A 19,872-nucleotide genomic window follows, 5' to 3' on the forward strand; every position below is an offset into this window, starting at 1 on the left:
ACGTGAAATCTAAGTAAAGAGAAGAAGAGCAGAGAGAAAGATCAAGACAAGAAAGGGTGCGAGTCCGAGAGTCCAAATGAGTGGGCTCACCAGAATTCAGAAGAGACAGGGAAGAAGAGAGGAGAAACGGCTCAAGAAGGCGACCCCGGGTATTCGTCAGAACGTCACCCCAAAGAGAATGACGACAATTGAAGTCACCCAGCAGGAGCACAGGCTCCGGCAAGGAGTCTAGGAGGTGTTTCAAATCAGGAAGAGAAAGCGGGACACTCGGGGGGAGATAAATGGAACAAACAGTGTACCATTTCCCTACAAAGACACGAGCAGCAGAACAATGGAGAGGTGAAGGAAAAAGTAAAGGAACAAAGGGAACATCAGCACGAATCAAAAGAGCAGAAGAATTAGAAGCCCCAGCAACAGCTGGGGGGGGGGGGGAGAGAAAGGAATAGCCACGGAAACGACCAGGACGAGCACCAAGCATCGGCTCCTGGAGACAGACACAAAGGGGCGAAAACCGCGAAATCAGAAGTTGGAGTTCGAGGAAATTAGCGTAATAACCTCGAACGTTCCATTGAAGGATGGACAACGACGAGAAGAGAAAGGACAAAAACAGAGAACAAGGAAGAAACAAAGGCGAAAGAGCAACAGAGCACGTTAAAGAATATCAGGGTCGGGATCAGGGTCAGCAAAGTCAGGGTTAGGGGGCATGGGTAAACTGAGCAAAGACGGAGGGAAGGAAACGGGAGAACAGATCAGAGATGGGCGGGCGGGGTCCAGAGGAGGAGGACGAGGAAGAGGAGGAGACAATGGAGAGGAGCAGGCAAGGACAGCAGCAGGAAGAGGAGGGGTAGAAAGAGGGGAGCGTACCTCAGCAAGGGCAGCAACTGAGAGGGAAGCGGGGGCTAAAGAAACCTCCATAGCAGGAACAGGGGGCGCAACCACCGAAATGGGAGGGGAAGGAGCGAGAGAGGCAGAAGTAGGGGCCGAGGAAGAAAGCGAAACCTTCTTACCCGCCGGGGAGGAGGAAAGAGAGGAGTCAGGTTTACGCTTCTGACGTAAAGAGACAGGTGTTCCAGCAACCACGTACTGGGCAACGGATTCTAGCGTCTCAACAGGAGAAGCTGAACGAGAGCACACATGACGGCCGTTTGGAGAACGATGGACATCAGCCCGCACCGACAGGCGGCGGGGAGAGTCAAGAGACGGAGGGGAGGGATGGGAAGGAGGAACGGAGGGAGACGAGGAAGAAGACACAGGAGACACGACAGACCGGGTAGAAGGAAGGGGAACCCCAGACAGAGGACCAAGAGGAGGATCCTTCGGGAGAGAACCCAAAGGAACAGAGGAGAGGGCAGTGGGCGCATCAGGGTCCAGGGCCCGGAAACGGTTGTGAGTCTGAGGAAGGCGGGAAGGACGAGGAGAGGAAGAGCGCAACACGCGAGCATAAGAGATATTAGCATAAGGCGGGAGCCAGCGAACCTGGCGTCTCGCCTCAGGAAAAGATAAACGCTCCCGGTGCTTCAAGTTGAGGACGGCTGCCTCAAGCTTGTAATGGACACACGCACAGGAGAAGGCAGGATGGGCCTCACCGCAGTTGAGGCAACGAGCCTGGGGGAGAAGTGCACTCCGACTTAGAGTGACCTTCGCCACCACACAAAGGACAGAGAGAGACAGTCCCGGAACAGCGGAGGGCACCATGCCCAAACCTCCAGCACTTGTTGCAGAGCCGAGGAGAAGGAATGTACTCCTGGACAGAGCACCTGGCACCAGCAAGAATGACAGAGGGTGGAAGGGTCCTACCATCAAAGGTAATCTTCACAACCCGGAGGGGTTGACGGCGACTACCACGAGGGGGACGAGTAAACGTGTCCACCTGGAGAATAGAATGGCCCTGGGCAGCAAGGATATGTCGAATATCGTCGTGGCAGTCGCGCAGGTCCCGAACACCAGGTCGCAACATGGGGCGGGAGCAAAATAGTGCCAACACTGGCATTCAACTGAGCGTTCTTCGAGACCCGAACAGGGGTCTCGCCAAGGCAGGATAAGGCAGCCAAGCGGGAAGCAGCATCCTGAGAAGGAGCAGCAACGACACGTGTACCGAGACGAGTGGGGTTGAAAGTAATGCGATTACTTTCGCATTATTACATCCACGGAATCAACGAGATGTCGATGGAGGGAGAAATCGTCAGGAGGCGCAGAATCAAGAGGGAGGAGATCAAAATATTTGGCCCACGAAGCGGGACCAAACAAGGCTTGATAGGTAGCAGAACTGGAAGGAATCGAGCGAGGGCGGCCGTGACGAGGACGGCGGTGAGAACCCCCAGAGAGAGAGGGGTTAAAAGGCGCAGTAGTTACAACTAGAGAAGGAGCCGCGCCAGGGGACGAGGTAGTCACCACTGGGGGCTTGGGGCTCGACCCAACCACAGAGGAGGGAGGGGAGCCAGGGGAAGGAGTCAGAGAGGCCAAAGGAGGAGCAGGTCGGGGCCCGATGCAGCGGAGGCTACAGAGCCCGGTCTTCCAATACGGACCGACTCGGGGGCTTGGTCGCCCACCCCACGAGCCTGAGAAGGTAAACCAGAAGCAGCCGAAACAGGGGTTATCATCATTACGAAAAGAAGAATTCATTCACGAATGTGCCCCCACACCCACCATGGAGCCACAATTAGAGGCAGGACACCCAACAAGAAGCTATCGCCGATCTTGCCGGGGCCTCCTAGGGGTGCGTCGTGAGTATACGCCCCACAAACGCCACCTTAAGAAACCGACAGTCCGTCGAGATCGGGTTCAGTGACGAAAGGGGGATTGACAATAAAAGGTTCCCCTCGCTCTCGACGTCGGGTACTACAGTTCTACGGGTGCAAGAGTATGCCTCCTCAAGCACCCGGGCGTCAAAATAGAAGAAGTCCAAGGGAAGAACCAGAACGAGCAAAAGGTCGGCAGGAAACGGCAAGCAGATAGGAGAAGAGGGGGGAGAAAAACGAAACAGAAGGAAAAGGAAAAGATGCCCAGCAGAATTGGAGAGGACGGCAGCAGGAGCACAAGGCTTGAAAAGGACAGAGGACTGTCCCAAGGAGCATCATACTCCGACAGCCGCCCACTAAGCCCCCACACGGCGACAACGAGCTGAGCGGGGAGGGGGATTCTGTCCTTAAGTGTTGTCCTAGGTGGATGTGGTCTTGTCCTGTTCAGGCCAGAACAGGGTAATTTGCCTATCCACATCGAGTTCAGCCTATTGAAGTGATTCTACGCCGCTCCACGATTGCCGTTGCAGAATCCGGTAATCGCAGCTAGGGCTCCGTCAGAAGTCATATAACGAAGACACGAATTAGAAGGACTTAAGCCATCACGTGATCCCCGCAGAAGCACCTGGAGTGTGTGTCATGTGAATCATGTATCATCGGCTTAACCATGAGTGATCCGTCATTTTATTGCTCAGTAAACTGTGAGAAAGGAATCGAGAAATGTGATTCCAAGTGTTTGAGTGAAGATCGTGTTTTAATCTTCAAATTGTGGAAGTTGTGGACTCCAACTCTTTTGGAGTTGTGGACTCTGAAATGTCGTCCACTCTGTGATCACTGCGTGCTCCGTCACGTGGTGCCCCCTAAGATATTCCAGCGTGCATTCAGTCAACCTTCAGCAGTAATCATGCTAGTGTATAAACCGGTGTATAATTATGTGCGCACTTCTAAAAAGGTTATTGGTGTGGGAGCCAAGCCATTTTCGTCCTTAGTGTTTTGCGCGCGGCTACCTCATCTCAGCCGCCGCCAAGGGTCCAGGTAGTCACGCTCGCCTCATACCCTCACCACCTCACCCCAGCTGCCTGAGGCGGAGCCTTAGCCACGCTTCACCCAGCTGCACCTCAGTCCATCCTTGCTCACACTCGCTCCGCTATCTCCTGGGTCTACAATCAACAGCAGCTGGATTAGTGAGTGTTAATGTTACGTGAGTGGTTGTCGTACCGGTATAATTAACGTGAGTACTCAAACCTGAATTGTTCTCTGTATCATTCGTACGTGCCAAATTCCTGGTGTTGATTTAATCAGCCGATCGGTGTTCGTTCTCTATAATCCCTCTATGGGACCAAGTTCGATTCCCCGAGGAAGCACGATAGGTAAAGGCCTACTACAGTTATTCTGTGTGATTACTGTAGCTGGACCTTAAGTGTGTTCGTCATCTTACACTACATTATTACACATTTAGAGACTGTCATTTGTGTGTTTTATTGTTTTTAGTGTGGTTTCAATATTATACCACTATACTGTGTTGTTTAACCTACATCCATGCCGTGCTGTCTTTACTTCCAGGAGACCACACCAGAAATAAATATCTCTTTGATATCCCCAGAGTTAAACTTAATCTGTGTAAACACTCTATGCAAATAAAGGGACCCAGTTTATGGAACTCACTCCCTATTGAATTGAAAAGCTGTCCAACTTTTACATCATTCAAAATCAATACTAAAAAGTACCTAATTTCATCTTCATAGTTTTTCACTTTTTGCCTTAAAATTGCACTGTATCTATTGCTACCCAATCTCCCAACCTTTATGTACCCAATTTGAACATCTTTACCATTGTACTGAACATCTTTACCATTGTGATCATTGCTGTCTTATATGTGCTGTCAATCTGCTGTATGGTGTCTATTAATCTTGTTTAAATTACTAATCAAGCTGTCAATGTAATCAATCAGAGCTTTAATATAACAATGTGCTTTAATATACTTACTAAGCTCTCTCATCTCATTTTTCTCTTGCAATGTATCTTTATCATTTATCAATTCTGATAGAAATTACCTACTTAAAATTATCTGTTAGATTAAGGACCTGCCCGAAACGCTGCGCGTACTAGTGGCTTTACAAGAGTGTAAATACTGTACTATCCAATGTATTCTCACAAACCCAATGTACCTTCTTGTATATTTATAAATAAATAAATAAATAAACATGCTGTAAGTAACAAGTAAGGTTATTGTGTGTATTCATTCTTATTTTATTGACACGAGTGACAGTAATGCCCGAAACGCTTTGCGTAATAGTGGCTTTAGGCATTGTATGTACTAGCTATACCTATAAGTTAAACAATCCTTGTAAATATTTATTGTATGTATGTACCTTACCTAAATAAAATTGTATTGTATTGTATTGTGTGTTGTGTTCATTAGTGTGTACTATATTGTGTTGGTCTCAGTGACCCGGTGTTGTTTGACTCAAGTGTCATTATTGTGTACTGTTTGTGTTGGTCTCAGTGACCCGGTGTTGTTTGACTCAAGTGTCATTATTGTGTACTGTTTGTGTTGGTCTCAGTGACCCGGTGTTGTTTGACTCAAGTGTCATTATTGTGTACTGTTTGTGTTGGTCTCAGTGACCCTGAGACGAGACTTGCTCCTGCCACTAGTCTTAAAACAATGGCAGACCTCCCTCACCACTGATGCCTTGGCTCTCCTTGTCCAGATGTCAGTATGTGGTAGAAGGGTCACATTTACTCTATTATGATACTAATAATTAAGTTAATTGAAATGAGATGATGAGATTTTATGATGTAATAAGTCCAAAGACTACTATATTTAAGAATAATTCCCAACGGAATAGCTGGTGAATTTATAGTACTATGTGGCAATGATATCCCATTTTCTATTGACAGAAAATTCCACTACAAGTTACATTTTCTATGGGTTAACTTGTGTATACAACAGAAGCAATATTATCTGCCTATTGTATGTAATATTAATAAATGGTGTCGAGTTTTCCGACAAGATAGATCGACGGACGGATAGATGAATAAAAAGATGGATAAATTGATGGACCGAAATCGATTGACAGATGAATTGATGGATGAATTGATGGATGGATAGATCGGTAAATAGATGGATAGATGTTGGATATATAGATGAAAAGATGGATGGATACAGATAGATAGATGTATGGATAGATAAATGGACAGATGGGAGACAAACAGACCCAGGCAATGATGCCCCCCCCTTGTGTACTATATTAAGTCTCAGACAGCCTATATTAGGCCTAGGGTGATTAGACTAGGTTAGGAGTCATTAGCAACATAGATAGAATAACTTCCCAGGTTGTTCAAATGATTTTGAACAAATGATTTGTTCAAATAATACCAAAAGTCTATTACTGTCACTTGGTGGATCAGGTACATATAGTTGTAGGATGGAGCACATGGTTATACATGGAGTATAGCACATGGTATACTACACATGGTATACTACACATGCTATACTACACATGGTTAAAACACATGGTTACTACAGATGCTATACTACACATGGTTACTACACATGCTATACTACACATGGTTACTACACATGCTATACTACACATGGTTACTACACATTGTTACAACACATGGTTACTACACATGCTATACTACACATGGTTACTACACATGCTATACTACACATGGTTACTACACATGCTATACTACACATGGTTACTACACATGCTATACTACACATGGTTACTACACATGCTATACTACACATGGTTACTACACATGGTTACAACACATCATGTTAAGAGGATGGGTCGGGGTTGTTACCGATGCAAGGCAGCATTGATTGCATGCATGGTCACCACTCCACCACCTTCCCCAACTTACCTTGTGAAAGTGTACTGTGTCTTCCTCCTTGCCAGCCTCAGCCTCACTCACCTGGAGAGATTGTGGTTTACAGAAAGAAAATTCATTAAAATATTAAAGCCAACGTTTTTGTGACAAGTGTTTATTATTGTTGTTTTTAACGTGTTAATGAAAAGGCCAAAATAAGCTGCCTTGCATCAATACAATCATGGTCAGTAATCAACTTACTTCCGTCATTTTTGGTTAGCATATATTGTATAATGTAAAAGATGAGGAAATATTTTCAAAATTTTTACGAATTGACATCAATTTTGATTACTTTGAGAGCTGGAAATTAATATTGACTAGCACTTTTATTTGATAATTATTGCACTTACTAAGAGGTCACCTAACGATTTTTATAGTATTAATGTAATTATTGTTTAGGGTCTTCCCCTTCCTGATTGATAATTGAGATGGTTCAGCCAAGATCTTACATATCTCCTTCATATGCTCAACTTACACATTGTGACTCAAGAGGTAAAACAAGCCTCGCTATAGCCTCGCCGGTGATAGCCTCGGCTATCACCTCATTATGTCCGGTCGTGATGGTCAAGTGGATTAAGGCGTCTTGTACATACCAGATGCGTTGCTTCTGGGAGTATGGGTTCGAGTCACTTCTGGGGTGTGAGTTTTCAGTTGCATATGTCCTGGGGACCATTCAGGCTTGTTCGCATTTGTGTTCCTCACGTGTTGCCCCAAAGAATGAGGTGATTTGGTAAAATGCTATGCCCAAGATAACTATCCGAGTGCCGGCGGTGGGGTGGTTCAAATAGCCTCGGCTATCACCTCATTATGTCCGGTCGTGATGGTCAAGTGGATTAAGGCGTCTTGTACATACCAGATGCGTTGCTTCTGGGAGTATGGGTTCGAGTCACTTCTGGGGTGTGAGTTTTCAGTTGCATATGTCCTGGGGACCATTCAGGCTTGTTCGCATTTGTGTTCCTCACGTGTTGCCCCAAAGAATGAGGTGATTTGGTAAAATGCTATGCCCAAGATAACTATCCGAGTGCCGGCGGTGGGGTGGTTCAAATAGCCTCGGCTATCACCTCATTATGTCCGGTCGTGATGGTCAAGTGGATTAAGGCGTCTTGTACATACCAGATGCGTTGCTTCTGGGAGTATGGGTTCGAGTCACTTCTGGGGTGTGAGTTTTCAGTTGCATATGTCCTGGGGACCATTCAGGCTTGTTTGCATTTGTGTTCCTCACGTGTTGCCCCAAAGAATGAGGTGATTTGGTAAAATGCTATGCCCAAGATAACTATCCGAGTGCCGGCGGTGGGGTGGTTCAAATAGCCTCGGCTATCACCTCATTATGTCCGGTCGTGATGGTCTAGTGGATTAAGGCGTCTTGTACATACCAGATGCGTTGCTTCTGGGAGTATGGGTTCGAGTCACTTCTGGGGTGTGAGTTTTCAGTTGCATATGTCCTGGGGACCATTCAGGCTTGTTCGCATTTGTGTTCCTCACGTGTTGCCCCAAAGAATGAGGTGATTTGGTAAAATGCTATGCCCAAGATAACTATCCGAGTGCCGGCGGTGGGGTGGTTCAAATAGCCTCGGCTATCACCTCATTATGTCCGGTCGTGATGGTCAAGTGGATTAAGGCGTCTTGTACATACCAGATGCGTTGCTTCTGGGAGTATGGGTTCGAGTCACTTCTGGGGTGTGAGTTTTCAGTTGCATATGTCCTGGGGACCATTCAGGCTTGTTCGCATTTGTGTTCCTCACGTGTTGCCCCAAAGAATGAGGTGATTTGGTAAAATGCTATGCCCAAGATAACTATCCGAGTGCCGGCGGTGGGGTGGTTCAAATAGCCTCGGCTATCACCTCATTATGTCCGGTCGTGATGGTCAAGTGGATTAAGGCGTCTTGTACATACCAGATGCGTTGCTTCTGGGAGTATGGGTTCGAGTCACTTCTGGGGTGTGAGTTTTCAGTTGCATATGTCCTGGGGACCATTCAGGCTTGTTCGCATTTGTGTTCCTCACGTGTTGCCCCAAAGAATGAGGTGATTTGGTAAAATGCTATGCCCAAGATAACTATCCGAGTGCCGGCGGTGGGGTGGTTCAAATAGCCTCGGCTATCACCTCATTATGTCCGGTCGTGATGGTCAAGTGGATTAAGGCGTCTTGTACATACCAGATGCGTTGCTTCTGGGAGTATGGGTTCGAGTCACTTCTGGGGTGTGAGTTTTCAGTTGCATATGTCCTGGGGACCATTCAGGCTTGTTCGCATTTGTGTTCCTCACGTGTTGCCCCAAAGAATGAGGTGATTTGGTAAAATGCTATGCCCAAGATAACTATCCGAGTGCCGGCGGTGGGGTGGTTCAAATAGCCTCGGCTATCACCTCATTATGTCCGGTCGTGATGGTCAAGTGGATTAAGGCGTCTTGTACATACCAGATGCGTTGCTTCTGGGAGTATGGGTTCGAGTCACTTCTGGGGTGTGAGTTTTCAGTTGCATATGTCCTGGGGACCATTCAGGCTTGTTCGCATTTGTGTTCCTCACGTGTTGCCCCAAAGAATGAGGTGATTTGGTAAAATGCTATGCCCAAGATAACTATCCGAGTGCCGGCGGTGGGGTGGTTCAAATAGCCTCGGCTATCACCTCATTATGTCCGGTCGTGATGGTCAAGTGGATTAAGGCGTCTTGTACATACCAGATGCGTTGCTTCTGGGAGTATGGGTTCGAGTCACTTCTGGGGTGTGAGTTTTCAGTTGCATATGTCCTGGGGACCATTCAGGCTTGTTCGCATTTGTGTTCCTCACGTGTTGCCCCAAAGAATGAGGTGATTTGGTAAAATGCTATGCCCAAGATAACTATCCGAGTGCCGGCGGTGGGGTGGTTCAAATAGCCTCGGCTATCACCTCATTATGTCCGGTCGTGATGGTCAAGTGGATTAAGGCGTCTTGTACATACCAGATGCGTTGCTTCTGGGAGTATGGGTTCGAGTCACTTCTGGGGTGTGAGTTTTCAGTTGCATATGTCCTGGGGACCATTCAGGCTTGTTCGCATTTGTGTTCCTCACGTGTTGCCCCAAAGAATGAGGTGATTTGGTAAAATGCTATGCCCAAGATAACTATCCGAGTGCCGGCGGTGGGGTGGTTCAAATAGCCTCGGCTATCACCTCATTATGTCCGGTCGTGATGGTCTAGTGGATTAAGGCGTCTTGTACATACCAGATGCGTTGCTTCTGGGAGTATGGGTTCGAGTCACTTCTGGGGTGTGAGTTTTCAGTTGCATATGTCCTGGGGACCATTCAGGCTTGTTCGCATTTGTGTTCCTCACGTGTTGCCCCAAAGAATGAGGTGATTTGGTAAAATGCTATGCCCAAGATAACTATCCGAGTGCCGGCGGTGGGGTGGTTCAAATAGCCTCGGCTATCACCTCATTATGTCCGGTCGTGATGGTCAAGTGGATTAAGGCGTCTTGTACATACCAGATGCGTTGCTTCTGGGAGTATGGGTTCGAGTCACTTCTGGGGTGTGAGTTTTCAGTTGCATATGTCCTGGGGACCATTCAGGCTTGTTCGCATTTGTGTTCCTCACGTGTTGCCCCAAAGAATGAGGTGATTTGGTAAAATGCTATGCCCAAGATAACTATCCGAGTGCCGGCGGTGGGGTGGTTCAAATAGCCTCGGCTATCACCTCATTATGTCCGGTCGTGATGGTCAAGTGGATTAAGGCGTCTTGTACATACCAGATGCGTTGCTTCTGGGAGTATGGGTTCGAGTCACTTCTGGGGTGTGAGTTTTCAGTTGCATATGTCCTGGGGACCATTCAGGCTTGTTCGCATTTGTGTTCCTCACGTGTTGCCCCAAAGAATGAGGTGATTTGGTAAAATGCTATGCCCAAGATAACTATCCGAGTGCCGGCGATGGGGTGGTTCAAATAGCCTCGGCTATCACCTCATTATGTCCGGTCGTGATGGTCAAGTGGATTAAGGCGTCTTGTACATACCAGATGCGTTGCTTCTGGGAGTATGGGTTCGAGTCACTTCTGGGGTGTGAGTTTTCAGTTGCATATGTCCTGGGGACCATTCAGGCTTGTTCGCATTTGTGTTCCTCACGTGTTGCCCCAAAGAATGAGGTGATTTGGTAAAATGCTATGCCCAAGATAACTATCCGAGTGCCGGCGGTGGGGTGGTTCAAATAGCCTCGGCTATCACCTCATTATGTCCGGTCGTGATGGTCAAGTGGATTAAGGCGTCTTGTACATACCAGATGCGTTGCTTCTGGGAGTATGGGTTCGAGTCACTTCTGGGGTGTGAGTTTTCAGTTGCATATGTCCTGGGGACCATTCAGGCTTGTTCGCATTTGTGTTCCTCACGTGTTGCCCCAAAGAATGAGGTGATTTGGTAAAATGCTATGCCCAAGATAACTATCCGAGTGCCGGCGGTGGGGTGGTTCAAATAGCCTCGGCTATCACCTCATTATGTCCGGTCGTGATGGTCAAGTGGATTAAGGCGTCTTGTACATACCAGATGCGTTGCTTCTGGGAGTATGGGTTCGAGTCACTTCTGGGGTGTGAGTTTTCAGTTGCATATGTCCTGGGGACCATTCAGGCTTGTTCGCATTTGTGTTCCTCACGTGTTGCCCCAAAGAATGAGGTGATTTGGTAAAATGCTATGCCCAAGATAACTATCCGAGTGCCGGCGGTGGGGTGGTTCAAATAGCCTCGGCTATCACCTCATTATGTCCGGTCGTGATGGTCAAGTGGATTAAGGCGTCTTGTACATACCAGATGCGTTGCTTCTGGGAGTATGGGTTCGAGTCACTTCTGGGGTGTGAGTTTTCAGTTGCATATGTCCTGGGGACCATTCAGGCTTGTTCGCATTTGTGTTCCTCACGTGTTGCCCCAAAGAATGAGGTGATTTGGTAAAATGCTATGCCCAAGATAACTATCCGAGTGCCGGCGGTGGGGTGGTTCAAATAGCCTCGGCTATCACCTCATTATGTCCGGTCGTGATGGTCAAGTGGATTAAGGCGTCTTGTACATACCAGATGCGTTGCTTCTGGGAGTATGGGTTCGAGTCACTTCTGGGGTGTGAGTTTTCAGTTGCATATGTCCTGGGGACCATTCAGGCTTGTTCGCATTTGTGTTCCTCACGTGTTGCCCCAAAGAATGAGGTGATTTGGTAAAATGCTATGCCCAAGATAACTATCCGAGTGCCGGCGGTGGGGTGGTTCAAATAGCCTCGGCTATCACCTCATTATGTCCGGTCGTGATGGTCAAGTGGATTAAGGCGTCTTGTACATACCAGATGCGTTGCTTCTGGGAGTATGGGTTCGAGTCACTTCTGGGGTGTGAGTTTTCAGTTGCATATGTCCTGGGGACCATTCAGGCTTGTTCGCATTTGTGTTCCTCACGTGTTGCCCCAAAGAATGAGGTGATTTGGTAAAATGCTATGCCCAAGATAACTATCCGAGTGCCGGCGGTGGGGTGGTTCAAATAGCCTCGGCTATCACCTCATTATGTCCGGTCGTGATGGTCAAGTGGATTAAGGCGTCTTGTACATACCAGATGCGTTGCTTCTGGGAGTATGGGTTCGAGTCACTTCTGGGGTGTGAGTTTTCAGTTGCATATGTCCTGGGGACCATTCAGGCTTGTTCGCATTTGTGTTCCTCACGTGTTGCCCCAAAGAATGAGGTGATTTGGTAAAATGCTATGCCCAAGATAACTATCCGAGTGCCGGCGGTGGGGTGGTTCAAATAGCCTCGGCTATCACCTCATTATGTCCGGTCGTGATGGTCAAGTGGATTAAGGCGTCTTGTACATACCAGATGCGTTGCTTCTGGGAGTATGGGTTCGAGTCACTTCTGGGGTGTGAGTTTTCAGTTGCATATGTCCTGGGGACCATTCAGGCTTGTTCGCATTTGTGTTCCTCACGTGTTGCCCCAAAGAATGAGGTGATTTGGTAAAATGCTATGCCCAAGATAACTATCCGAGTGCCGGCGGTGGGGTGGTTCAAATAGCCTCGGCTATCACCTCATTATGTCCGGTCGTGATGGTCAAGTGGATTAAGGCGTCTTGTACATACCAGATGCGTTGCTTCTGGGAGTATGGGTTCGAGTCACTTCTGGGGTGTGAGTTTTCAGTTGCATATGTCCTGGGGACCATTCAGGCTTGTTCGCATTTGTGTTCCTCACGTGTTGCCCCAAAGAATGAGGTGATTTGGTAAAATGCTATGCCCAAGATAACTATCCGAGTGCCGGCGGTGGGGTGGTTCAAATAGCCTCGGCTATCACCTCATTATGTCCGGTCGTGATGGTCAAGTGGATTAAGGCGTCTTGTACATACCAGATGCGTTGCTTCTGGGAGTATGGGTTCGAGTCACTTCTGGGGTGTGAGTTTTCAGTTGCATATGTCCTGGGGACCATTCAGGCTTGTTCGCATTTGTGTTCCTCACGTGTTGCCCCAAAGAATGAGGTGATTTGGTAAAATGCTATGCCCAAGATAACTATCCGAGTGCCGGCGGTGGGGTGGTTCAAATAGCCTCGGCTATCACCTCATTATGTCCGGTCGTGATGGTCAAGTGGATTAAGGCGTCTTGTACATACCAGATGCGTTGCTTCTGGGAGTATGGGTTCGAGTCACTTCTGGGGTGTGAGTTTTCAGTTGCATATGTCCTGGGGACCATTCAGGCTTGTTCGCATTTGTGTTCCTCACGTGTTGCCCCAAAGAATGAGGTGATTTGGTAAAATGCTATGCCCAAGATAACTATCCGAGTGCCGGCGGTGGGGTGGTTCAAATAGCCTCGGCTATCACCTCATTATGTCCGGTCGTGATGGTCAAGTGGATTAAGGCGTCTTGTACATACCAGATGCGTTGCTTCTGGGAGTATGGGTTCGAGTCACTTCTGGGGTGTGAGTTTTCAGTTGCATATGTCCTGGGGACCATTCAGGCTTGTTCGCATTTGTGTTCCTCACGTGTTGCCCCAAAGAATGAGGTGATTTGGTAAAATGCTATGCCCAAGATAACTATCCGAGTGCCGGCGGTGGGGTGGTTCAAATAGCCTCGGCTATCACCTCATTATGTCCGGTCGTGATGGTCAAGTGGATTAAGGCGTCTTGTACATACCAGATGCGTTGCTTCTGGGAGTATGGGTTCGAGTCACTTCTGGGGTGTGAGTTTTCAGTTGCATATGTCCTGGGGACCATTCAGGCTTGTTCGCATTTGTGTCCCTCACGTGTTGCCCCAAAGAATGAGGTGATTTGGTAAAATGCTATGCCCAAGATAACTATCCGAGTGCCGGCGGTGGGGTGGTTCAAATAGCCTCGGCTATCACCTCATTATGTCCGGTCGTGATGGTCAAGTGGATTAAGGCGTCTTGTACATACCAGATGCGTTGCTTCTGGGAGTATGGGTTCGAGTCACTTCTGGGGTGTGAGTTTTCAGTTGCATATGTCCTGGGGACCATTCAGGCTTGTTCGCATATATATATATATATATATATATATATATATATATATATATATATATATATATATATATATATATATATATATATATATATGACCATTGTTTATATGGTCAAACGCTGTTCGAAAGTTGATTTACAAGGTCAAAAGTTACTCTCCTCGGTCAAAACGTGGTTTACATGGTCGAAAATTGGTTTACAAGTGCAGATGTTGGGTGACATGAGTAGATGTGAGTGAGGCGCATGTGAGCCGGCCCGCCACGAGGGCCTTCACCACACCAACACTACATTTGTCATGCCCGAAACGCTTTGCGTAATAGTGACTTTAGGCATTGTATGAACTAGCTCTATCTATAAATCCACCAATCTTTGTAAAATCTCTTGTATGTATGTACCTTACCTAAATAAACATTTATTTATTTATATTTATTTGCTTGGCCTAAAGTTTCCTAAAGCAACCGAAATATATTTGCATTATTTTTTAAATTAGAATGAACGAATTACATTCTCTACAAATTTAAAATAGCGATCACCCATGAAGATAATTAGTAAGAAAAGAAGGACAAACTAATTCAATTGATAAGAAAAGGAAAACAAATGGCCGCCTTGCAACAGGAGCCGCCAAGGGGGAGACGACGACTCACACGGAAGGACAAAACATATATTAAATCTGATAACCATTCGATGCTTACTCTCTGGGGGGGCGAGAACACCTTCCGGGTGATGTGTGCTAGGAGGTAAGGTGTCTCTGGTGCCTGCGGGAGGTGACAGTACCTCAGGAAGTGAGAATATCAAGAGCGGCGTGGAGTACGAGGAGGAGGTCGGCCGCTTCCCGCCGCCATATTGCTGGAACCTCGCCGCCCACACTTACATATTTTATCCATAATTTAATAATAAATGAATTATTATATATACATTATATAAATATAATAATAAACCAGATTTGATTTTGATTGGGTGATTTTTATATATAATATTTTTCTTTAATATTTAATTACATGGTTTAGAGTCCTTGTGTAATACACGACGTGATAAATATAAATTGTGTGTATATATATATATATATATATATATATATATATATATATATATATATATATATATATATATATATATATATACAGTATTCAAAAATACAATTATATATTTTGTTCTTTTTGACATATATATTTAACACGAACGCAAGGGATTTTTTGTATTAATGCTAATAATCTAAATTAATAGTAAATAATACGTTTATATAGACATATGGATAGGCTATATATGGCAAAATGTAAAGTATTTTGTTATTACCAATATTCATTAAGTTCTTTACTCTAAAATACAATAATTTTTCGTCCACTGAATATACACGGAAGTGTCTAAAATAACTGATTGAACTTACTTGTCCTTACTTGAACATTCACTGAGTGTACTTGTCTACTGGCTCTTACTCACTGAGTTTACAACTGGAGTATTCATTGTTCACTGAGTTTACAGCTGGAATATTCATTGTTCACAGAGTTTACAGCTGGAGTATTCACTGTTCACTGAGTTTACAGCTGGAATATTTACTGTTCACTTAGTTTACAACTGAAGTATTCACTGTTCACTGAGTTTACAACGAGTATTCACTATTCACTGAGTTTACAGTTGGAGTATTCACTCTTCACTCAGTTTGCAGCTGGATCATTTACTGTTCACTCAGTTTACAGCTGGAGTATTCAATGTTCATTCAGTATACAGCTGGAGTATTCACTGTTCAATGAGTTTACAACTGGAGTATTCACTGTTCACTGAGTTTACAGTTGGATTATTCACTGTTCATTGAGTTTACAGTTGGATTATTCACTGTTCATTCAGTTTACAGCTGAAGTTTTCACTGTTCACTCAGTTTACATCTGGAGTATTCACTGTTCACTCGGTTTACAGTTAGATTATTCACTGTTCGCTGAGTTTACAGCTGGAATAATCACTGTTCACTCAGTTTACAGCTGGATTGTTCACTGTTCACTCAGTTTCCAGTTAGAGTATTCACTGTGCACTCAGTTTACAGCTGGACTGTTCACTCAGTTTACAGATAGAGAATTCACTGTTCACTCAGTTTACAGCTGGAGAATTAATACACTGTTGGGAGAGACATTACCTGTCATTCTCTGCCCTAAATAACGATATACCAGTCTAAGTCTGAGAGTTGCAGTGCAACACTGGTTGCTGTTTCCTGCAGTCCGAGCACACACTTCTCATACGAGAACTTGTACATTTAAAATTCGTCTGAAAAAAATCCCTGATTCAAATCACTTAATCCCAACTTAATCTAACCTAACCTATCTAGCCGAACCTAGCACAGCCTAACCTTAGCTAATCATGAGTGAGTTTGAATACATATACTAACCCAATAATTCAAATGGTTTTAACAGCAAAAAAATGAGCTGTCTCATGGTCTTGTGTACGATTTTACGAGACGCGGATGAGCCTCGGGGAAATTCAGGTAGACTCTATGCTATGTTTCCTACCCTTAATAGAAGTCAGTGATTGCTCCTCGGGTGATTGATTTAGTGTTCCTTTCATTATATTCCATATTATAACCCATTCTTCATGCATGATAGACCCTGAAGCTGCTGTGGGTGATATGCATTCTTTGACTGCTGCAATACTCAAGGTCTGCACAAAGTAGGTAAAACTGAGTAACTAGGCTCCTAACCTACCTGTACTAGGCCTATTTAAGTAATCTTAGACTTCATATCATACGCAATATCTATCGAAATTGAATACATATTCAGGGAAAAGTTAGGATTCATTGCCTATACTTTCTCTGGCCCTATACAAAAGGAAAGGTTACAAAACGTGGAAATTGTTGTCCATATTTTGTACTCCCATCATTGATAACTCTAGGTGATGTAAGCCTATCATGTTTGGATGACAGGTTGGCACATGCCGTCCTATGGTGACACTGTACTTGACAGGCCCAGGAACTGACAGCCCAGCGCCCTGCTCCCATGATGAGGTTTACACATATATGTACTTGGTTTACAGATCTTGAAAATTAAAATTCACTACATGCTAAAATAAAATATAGGATATTTGTCTCAAACTGTTAGAATTACGCCACTGTTATTGAAATATGTAATAACTTATGGAACATTATACAGTCAGCCCATCCTGTCAAACGTACAAAAATGGACTGACTCAAAAACGTTGACGTTTTGTACTATTGAACATTCCAAATAGTATGCTAAAATTGAAACAGTTACTAAAATACCTAACTTGTCCAAGGAGCACGTAAACAATCCTAGGCGTTATATATGTTATTTTAAGCCTATTATAGAATTTAAACTAGGAAAGTTAAGATTTGGTTTTGGATCCACTAGACAGTGAGACATTGTAATTGCCAGAATTAGGCTGGGATATTGATATCTATGGCAGGTGGCTGCAGGTAATGAATTCCCCCAATGGTGAACATTACAAATGTAAACTATGTGAACAAGAGCTGGGACATACTCTCCAACACTACTATCTGCGATTGCCCTGTTATAAGTGACTTCAGACCTAATGGTATGAGGTACTTTGAGCTCTGTAATTACTTCATACACTCAGGAATATTGGAAGATATTCTTGTGCTGTTCCCAGATTTTGCTAGTGGAGGCTAATAGTTTTTTTTTTTTTTTGTACATTTCATGTTCTCTCCTGATTCCATATATGACTGGCTGTTCTGTGAGGTGGGGATGCTGGATGAGCTTGTGGATGTATTTTTATGTACACTGTGTAATCATACATAATAGGGTACCAGCACATTGCTGTGTATACCTAAGTTCGTTAAAAAAAATATTTGAGAGGAATCTTATAGAAACTGGTAAAAAACAATTATAATATAACATTTCCATGATTCAGTGCTTAGCTCTTATGAAAATAATATAGTTATTATTTAGTAAAATTTAATTAATTTTTGTATTGAAGCTGGTATTTACTCCCTTGAGCCCATGTATGACTAACCATCCTGTGAGATTGGAGTATTAGATTGAACTTATAGCTAGTTTTTTATCTACACTGTTTAATCTTTCATATAGAATAGGGTAGCAGCACATTGCTGTCTATACCTAAGCTTATTAATTAAAAAAAAAAACTGCCCTCTACAAAATAAATATGTAATACAAAACGTGAACATTGTTGACTGCAACAGTTAATGTTTGTATGTTCGACCAAGTTATTGCTGTAAGCACTATATTTTTTGGAGGATGGGTTGTTAGAGAATTGTCTTAATATTTGTGAAATAGTTTTTACATTTAGATATATAGTGATGTAGAGTGAGAGTAGCCTCCTTGAGTTTACATTTGGTGAAGTCTACATCAAGAGACGGTGCTCACAAATGTTTATACAACCTAACAGAGACGATCAGTAATAACATCTGTGGAGGACTTGATTACGGTTGATTATAATAACTAGTGTAGATTTATCTTGGCATCTAGCTTATGCAATTGAAGTTCTCTGTGAATAATTGTTCTTAGTGTGCTTATAGCACTCCCAGGTGAGAGGCTGCTCCTGTGACCACATATAATTTGTCTCCCACTTACACTTCAGTACTTGGAGACAATTATGTAATTATGTTTATATGAAATATTCTCGTAACTCTTTCGATATAACCATTTTGTTATGTGTGAGGCTTCAGGCAGGAGAATGCAATACCTAGTCTTAATAAAAGGACTCCGAGAACAGTCACAATTACAGGCTGGCATTACAATTACAACAGTGAGAGCAAGAGGCAAGGGATCCATTGCAACACAAGAAATCGCTTGCTTCATCATATTTGCATTGCATGTCCGGTGTTGGAGAGTCGTGTCTACAATACAGCCGGTTAATACAGCTCGACGTTCCGGCTTTAGCAGATATATACATCCTCTTAATGAAGATTGTATTTTTGCTCTGTCCCTAGGCTAAGCTTACAACCCAGCCTAGGGCGGTAAATGCTTTGCCTCGGCACTAGGCTTCACAGCCTAGTACCACATGACGGTGAACTATGTCTGCCCAGGGTGACGCCACACATCACCCTGAATCAGTATCACCCTGCCTACACTCTGAATCAGCATCACCCTGCCTACACCCTGAAGGAGCAGTAGAACGTCGCTCACAGGATGGGGTATATGGAACATAACAGCTCACAGTATGAGTATGGGGTACACTACAGCTCACAGTATGAGTATGGGGTGCACTACAACTCACAGTATGAGTATGGGGTACTCTACAGCTTACAGTATGAGTATGGGGTACACTACAGCTTACAGTATGAGTATAGGGTACACTACAGCTCACAGTATGAGTATGGGGTGCACTACAGCTCACAGTATGAGTATGGGGTACACTACAGCTCACAGTATGAGTATGGGGTACACTACAGCTCACAGTATGAGTATGGGGTGCACTACAGCTCACAGTATGAGTATGGGGTACACTACAGCTCACTGTATGAGTATGGGGTGCACTACAGCTCACAGTATGAGTATGGGGTACTCTACAGCTCACAGTATGAGTATGGGGGTACACTACAGCTCACAGTATGAGAATGGGGTACTCTACAGCTCACAGTATGAGTATGGGGTGCACTACAGCTCACAGTATGAGTATGGGGTGCACTACAGCTCACAGTATGAGTATGGGGTACTCTACAGCTCACAGTATGAGTATGGGGTGCACTACAGCTCACAGTATGAGTATGGGGTGCACTACAGCTTACAGTATGAGTATGGGGTACACTACAGCTCACAGTATGAGTATGGGGTACTCTACAGCTCACAGTATGAGTATGGGGTACACTACAGCTCACAGTATGAGTATGGGGTACACTA

At 44.8% G+C, this 19,872-nt stretch overlaps 1 protein-coding gene across 1 annotated transcript in view; it reads right to left on the reverse strand.

Moving 5' to 3' along the window:
- The window catches only part of LOC123758948 (uncharacterized), a 33,742-nt gene extending 27,066 nt beyond the window's left edge, over positions 1-6,676 (reverse strand). Inside the window, exon 1 of the mRNA XM_069334144.1 lies at positions 6,615-6,676. The gene's annotated coding sequence lies outside the window, so the exon portion shown is untranslated. The remainder of the gene's footprint in view (positions 1-6,614) is intronic.
- Between the last annotated feature and the right edge of the window lie 13,196 nt (positions 6,677-19,872).

Source organism: Procambarus clarkii, chromosome 31, assembly GCF_040958095.1.
Source record: "Procambarus clarkii isolate CNS0578487 chromosome 31, FALCON_Pclarkii_2.0, whole genome shotgun sequence".
NCBI classification, from domain to species: Eukaryota; Metazoa; Arthropoda; class Malacostraca; order Decapoda; family Cambaridae; genus Procambarus; species Procambarus clarkii.